Genomic DNA, 7,199 nt, shown 5'->3' with positions numbered 1-7,199 from the left:
CTCCGATACTCACATGGGTATGGTAGTTAGTCCTTGGTCCAGTTGGCAGGGCAATTAGTTGATCATGATAATTCTTCATGGGGCTTTGTTTAAATACAGGTTTCTTTATGAGCCATGGTCATCACTGCAAAATAATTCTGCTCAGAAAAGCTCACCACCTTATAATTCACTTACAACAGAAACAGCTGTAACTGTTGGAGGTCATTTGCCAGAGATACTTTCAGTCTTAGGTGGTCTTGACCAGAGATGGGACTGAAGTATTTTGGTTGGTGAAAAGCAACACAATTTTTATTATTTAAGAATAAAATCATGATGTGAATACTTGTGTATACACTGGAGAGTAGCCTTCTACAGGATTGCTGAGAAACTTTCATCTCTTCAGATGTTTTCCTCTCAACCATCTCACTTAAAATGTCTTGTAGAATTGGTGTGTCCAATGCTCTGTACTGAGAGGAAATATTGGATTTACGTATACTGATGCATGTTACCATGTGACTTCCCACTTTTTTACAACATACTTAAGGCTATAACCACTGGATATCATATACTTGGTCAGTATGATGAAACATATTGTCTTTAACCTGTTTCTGAAGTTGCAGCAATATTTATGTGGACAAAGTAGGCCCTGTTTGCTTAAGAATAACAAAGTAAAGTTTTCTGGACCATGTATTTATTTGAAAAGTGCACAGAATCAGAATAAATAAACAATTTCTGTATTAATAAAAGAAAGTAAAAAAATGCTTAGTATTATACACTGACTTTAATCAATTGGTAAATTGGTCAAATATTTGACAAATGGCATAAGTGTGATGTAATACATCAGGATTATAATTTGAATCAAACTTTTAATATAGATGAGATCTCACTCAATAATCAGTGAGAAGAAATGGATCTGACATAGTGAAGCATTAGTTAACAAAGAAATGTTCTGATGCTACTTGTAAATCATAGAATTGTAGATCGTATTTATAGATACATTGTTTAAGGAACAAAAGAGGTAATTATCTGTATAAAACAATAATTAGGCTACACTTGAAGTACTGTTTACAGTTTGTATCTCCCTATAAAAGAATATTAACATTTTGGAAATGATTCAGAGGAAAGCTGCTGGTGTAAGATTCTCAGATTCAATCATTCCTATTTAAGTAATTGAGTAACAACAACAGAAAAAGCAGATGGTTCCCTAAAAATCTATTATGAAGTAGTAATCTGAATTCTTCAACTTTAATGATGTTTGAACTAAGAGAATGGCTGAACACAATGTACAACACAGTATAATAGTTGAAACAATCTTCATTTCAGCACAAATAACAATCAAGTGTATTGTGTGGGACCTTTACAGGAAAGCTTTAAGTATATGAAAGTTAATTTAAATGTATCCTAGACTGAGAAAACTTTGAATTAAATGTGTAAAACAATGTTATTCTTCCCAGGGTTCAGTTGCCAGCCATGTGAGTGATGGTCACTCTTAATTAAAATTAAGTTGTTATATCCTTGGAGTATTTATTACCTGTCTTTCCAATGAAATGATCTCTGTATTAAAACTAAATACACAATGTGTGTGAAGAAACTTTGAAAAATTTTATATTAAATAAGGGGTTATGAAATGCATGGTATCCCTGTATATGACACTTGAATTATTTTGGGATAGAAGGGTTATTTTATAAAGTTAGATTAAAATATCTTATTTCCTCTCAAGGAAAGAAAGGTAAAAGGTGATGTTACTGGGGAATCAAAAACAGGAAACTCAAAATTCACCTACGACTGAACTTTTGAAATATTCCAGTAAGTTGTTGTTTTATCAAAAACCTACACAATGAGCCATCTAAGCTCTGTCTATTATGGTGAATAGAATCCTTATTTTGGGGAATCATTATGATAAAGATCTCTGGTTTCTTTGTTTTAAATTGGATGAGAGGATACAAATTTTAAGACTTGTAAAAGGTGGCTGAGGCTCCAAATAATACAGTTTTATTTTACTGACAAGGTGATTGATTTAAAGGAAATACCACTGAGGCTGGCACTTTAGAAAATTTTAAAAAAGAAATTATTATTTACTGAAACAATATAGGGCTTCATAAAAGTGTGTGAAATATATTGTTGTGTCTTCTTCATTGTATTGCATCCATTCTACTAGGAGTTTATTCAAAGAAGAAAAGTCTGAAAATTGTTTCTTAAACTACTGAAACATTATTGGCAGAGTTCAGTTTATGGTTAATTAGACATTGAACAAAATATTGTACAACTACCAAATATTTTACTAGCGTATATATAGGCCTCTAGTGCAGTTAAAACCAGTACTGTTAATCAGATTTCAGTACAAAGTGCTTGCTTACGTTAACCTTATAAATATAATGCAATATTGCAGTAAGATTGGCAAACTAAACCTTTGTAACTTATTCTGTTGTTAAGCAGGTTCTTAATGGATTATTTAGTAAATTAACCCCAAGTCTAGGCTACATAACAATAAGAGGTTATTTTTTCAATAACGTTTACTATTGGTTAAGTTCGCTTGTAAGCCTACTTTCTAGTGTAAGACTAGAGGGAAGGCAGCTAATCATCACCACCAACTCTTGGGCTACTCTTTTACCAATCAATAATGTGATTGACCGTCACATTATAATGCCCCCACGGTCGAAAGGGCGAGTATGTCTGGTGTGACGGGCATTCGAACCCGCGACCCACGGATTGCAAGTCAAGTGCTTTTACCACCTGGCCATGATGGGCCTGACCTTTAGCAAATCTTGAGATTCAACGTGGTTAATGTTACAAATTATTAAAGTCACTGAGTATAAATAAATACCTATGTTATATATATATCAAAGCATTTTTACTGGGCTACCAAAATAATATTAAGTGTACCAAGAGTTGGGAATTTTAGAAATTAAGTGTATATTTTGGGTTTACAAAAAATATAACGATGTCAAAAGCAACAGTAGGAAACAAATGGACAAAAGATTTTTTCAACCAAAGAAGTGCAAAGAGCTGTTTTTGATAAGATAATCTTGTTATCATAGCCATACAAACAATTACCATTTGTTTTTAAAGTGTTAAGTATGCAAGATAATTGTGATTAGACGATAATAAAACTTTCTATACTACTTATTTTACAATGTGTCTATATTTCTCATAATAAAACAGCATTTAACCTGGACGGCAATATTTTAATTTCAAACGGGGTGTGTAAAACTATTTTTAAAAAGTGTTTTGCTGTAATTGTATTATTATTCTTTTTTTCATTAATTACATTATATTATTACTATTATTTTACTCAGGATTACACGCCTATACTTAAAGTAAAAAAAAAAACTCCTATTTCTAATGTGAATTAGAGTTGTTAAGGGGTTTAATTATTACCTGTGTTTGGTATTTCTGATCTCGTGTTTATTATAAGAGAAGGTCTAACAGCAGAGAGGTGAGAGCATCAAAGACAAATAGAAAGAGATAGAGAATTTGCGGAGAGGGAGACCAGAGATGAGAAGAGAGAACTAGCAGATGAATATAAATATCTGCTCAGTATACAGGCACTTGAAGTAAAAACTACAATATTAGGAGGGCTAGAAAGAGATGATCTTGGAAATACCCAACATTTTCGAATGTAAGAATTAACCATGTACAATGTGTGTATATAAAATACTAGTAATTGCCAGTATTATCGCCAGTTGAATTTTCGAGAACCTCGCCTAAAGAGACAGTTTAATGTTGTTGGGTCGCTACACTCAGTATATTATAAACCTCAGAAGGCATAATTCTAAATAAATGCTTATTATTCGGAAAACTACAGATATTTGACCAGGAACTTTTACAAATTTCGAACATTACGAACAGTTCAACTTCAAACTTTAGTATTTCTACGACGACATTAGATAGCTCTTTTTACGTGTGAAAAGTAAGCTTGTAAACCGTGTTAGGCCAAACAAGAACAGAGCTAGCTTGCATTCCAGTCAAATGTATCTGTGTATCTACATAAAAGTAATATGTTCTTCGTGAACCGTCGATAAAATATTCAGTTTCGGACCAGATAGAAAATTCTACTTTTTAAGTTTGTAAAACATTTGTATATAAATTATTGTTTATAGAAAACCGTTATTATAAGTTCTATTGTTGTTACTACATCAAAATATATTTGTGATAAGAAAGAAAACTGTGTGTTTCAATATTTTTGGCAAATATCATAAATTTGATTCATATCGGCATTCAATTAACTACTAAATTCAAATCTCCGGATATTTTAAATCGTAATACGTAACGTATGTAACATGATAAATCGTAGACTCGTCCAATATAAATTATAATGTGTAGCAACTAATATATCATTTGCTAGTGTATACTAAACACTAAATTGTGCAGTTCAACGATCTTTTAGATCAGAGAGGCCTACAGACTCTTGAAATATTGGAGGCATCTCTTTTACCTTATTTTACTGTTTCTAAACTAGAAATTTCGAGTTAATTTGGTTGTTACCTTTTCCAAGGTTTATAGATGAAGATGGGATGGCCTATTGCCATTGTTGAAATTCACCCTAATCAATAAGTCTAGAGAACTCCCTAGCAGCTCTTCCCTTAGTGATCCTATGGAAATGGTCTTGAATAGAACCCTGGGCTTTTCAGCAAGCGAACTTTCTACTAGTAAATTTTTCTCTGAAACTGTCCAGACAAGATCCTTTGGCTCCTTAGCTAGTTTAATTACCACTATCAGTATTTTCTCTGAAGTTAAGCAATTGCCTGTGCTCTCACTAATGTCCTTCCAAAGATTATCACATCAGACAACTATGGGTTTAGATAATTTGTCCATCTGGATTCCGCTTTGTTGCACCGTGAGTCAGGTATCTTCATTACTCTATGCATCAGCCCACTGCACCGAGCCGTCCCTAATTTAGTAGTGTAAGACTAGAGGGAAGGCAGCTAGTTATCACCACCCACCGCCAACTCTTGGGCTACTCCTTTACCAACGAATAGTGGGACTGACCGTAACATTATAACGCCCCCACGGCTGGGAGGGCGAGCATGTTTGGCGCGAACCCGCGACCCTCAGATTACGAGTCGCACGTCTTACGCGCTTGGCCATGCCGGCCTCTTTATTTGTTATCCACAACTAATTCATTACAGTCTCACAATATAAAATTCGAAATTAATGTAAGCTTAACCTATGAATAAAACTAAAATCACTTAACTGAAAATATTCTCTGCTCATCGATCAATGACCAACACACTCAGTGACTAACGACTAATTAACGCCATGTGTGAATCATAGACTAACTCCTACTATAGAACTAAAACTATTTAATTTGTTTGAGTACAATAATTTAGCAACAATGTTTCATGAATAAAATTTGTTTCATCCCGATATTTTGTCATGACCTACCGTATGCAGAAAATCTAAGTAACTAACCTATATATGTAAAAACGGCTCGTTTGGGTCGAGAAAGTTTTTTACATAGGGAAGCCGTTTTTACATATATATTTTTCTCTACAAGAGAGTTTTTTCGACATCACTGATAAGTAACTAATCTGATGTCTTGTCATAAGAGAAAATTCCTATACCTTTCACATATTGAACGCAAAAATATTTTCGGGAAGAAAGGGATCTCTAAAGAAACTATAAAAATTTACACGTATGCAGTACGTTCTTAAGGCTTCTGAAATTACCAGTAGACTTAAATTTATGATAAAATGTCGCTTTAACTGCTGTTTGTTTTCCACATTTCTCTTAACGTGATTCTTTTGAAAAATTTGCTCCTGTTGTTTCTACAGGTTTTGGTATTTGTAATAGAACCTTTTATGTATTAACTATTAGCATTGTATTGCGAATATAAATCGTGTTTCAGAATACCTTTTTAATTCATCTCCAAGCCGAAAACGACGAGATTGATTTTCAATAAAAGATCTCGTGGGCAGTAACCGTCGGGGACAAAAATAGATCTGAAATTTTGTTTTTTTAGACCCATTTTTTATTTCAGCAATGTACAAATTAAAAGGAGTATAGGAAAAACTGATTATATGTTTGAGATATTGGATAGGTCCACTAGATAGCAAGAGATTCGTTCAATATATCTATTATAGTGAAGTACTAAAATCTTTTACTAACTGAGTAGATAATGAATGAAATAACAGATCAAAAAGTGATACAAAAATGATTTATCATCTTTATACACTAAACACACAGTGGTACACTTTGATCACTTATGTACACAATGGAATTCACTATATTCAATGAAGCTCTAGCCTAGTTTAGCAAATTGAAGCATATGTTCATCACGACATGAATTAGGTCGTTATTGTTACGACATAAGTGTAGCTTGTAAATATCACCAGTGTAGCCACTGAAGGACACTGCTGTCTACATTCTTACATAACGTCTATCACAGTTTACCATAAAGCTATAAATTACTGCTCATATCACTTTATTACTTTTCATTTACATACGATTTTGCTCTATTAATTAGTAATTATTCAGACGCCTTGCTGTGCAACAATGAAAAGAATGGAAATAATTTCTCGGTGAGTCAGCAGTATGGCTAAGAATATAGAGTGATAAAATCCGGATTTTTATTCTCTACGGCGACTACAATACTGATAGCCTATTGTGTAGCTCTGCACTAAGAAAACAACAGCAACAAAGAAATGCAATAACAAACTTCCAATAAGAGAATGAAAATCATGAGACAAAACAGCACAAGGTTTATAATTTTATGAAGGTTTGATCGCTTATCAACAAATATAAACCTGTATTTTGAGACATACAGACAAATTCTAACAAATCATTATAAGTGTGAGACTACTTTGAGTTGTGTAGAAAGGTAAGCTTGAGCATTCTTCAAAGTTTACTTTCTACATTACACGTAGTAAATATTTCACAATGATAACATGTAGCTTATATTTGCGTATAAAAAGGAGCTTAAATTATTGTTTGTACTTAATTTTTGAAATTTAAGATACAGATATGTACTCTCACACCTCATATGTCCAGAGGGAAGAGAATTAGTTAACAGTGCCTTTCTTCAATTTTTAAGTTACCTTTCTAATCATATAGTAGAATTTGGTCGTGAGTCTCACAGTGATGGGCTAGCAGTAAGTTTACGGACTTACAAAGATAAACTCCAGCGTTCCATTCTCTGAGATTGACAGAGTGCAAATATCCTACAGTGTAGCTTTGTGCTAAAAATAAAAGCAAGGAACAAAACTCTTATATCTTACCCA

This window comes from Tachypleus tridentatus, chromosome 1 (assembly GCF_004210375.1).
Source record: "Tachypleus tridentatus isolate NWPU-2018 chromosome 1, ASM421037v1, whole genome shotgun sequence".
NCBI classification, from domain to species: domain Eukaryota; kingdom Metazoa; phylum Arthropoda; class Merostomata; order Xiphosura; family Limulidae; genus Tachypleus; species Tachypleus tridentatus.
The sequence above is the reverse complement of the archived record's forward strand: the minus strand, read 5'-3'. Positions refer to the sequence as shown.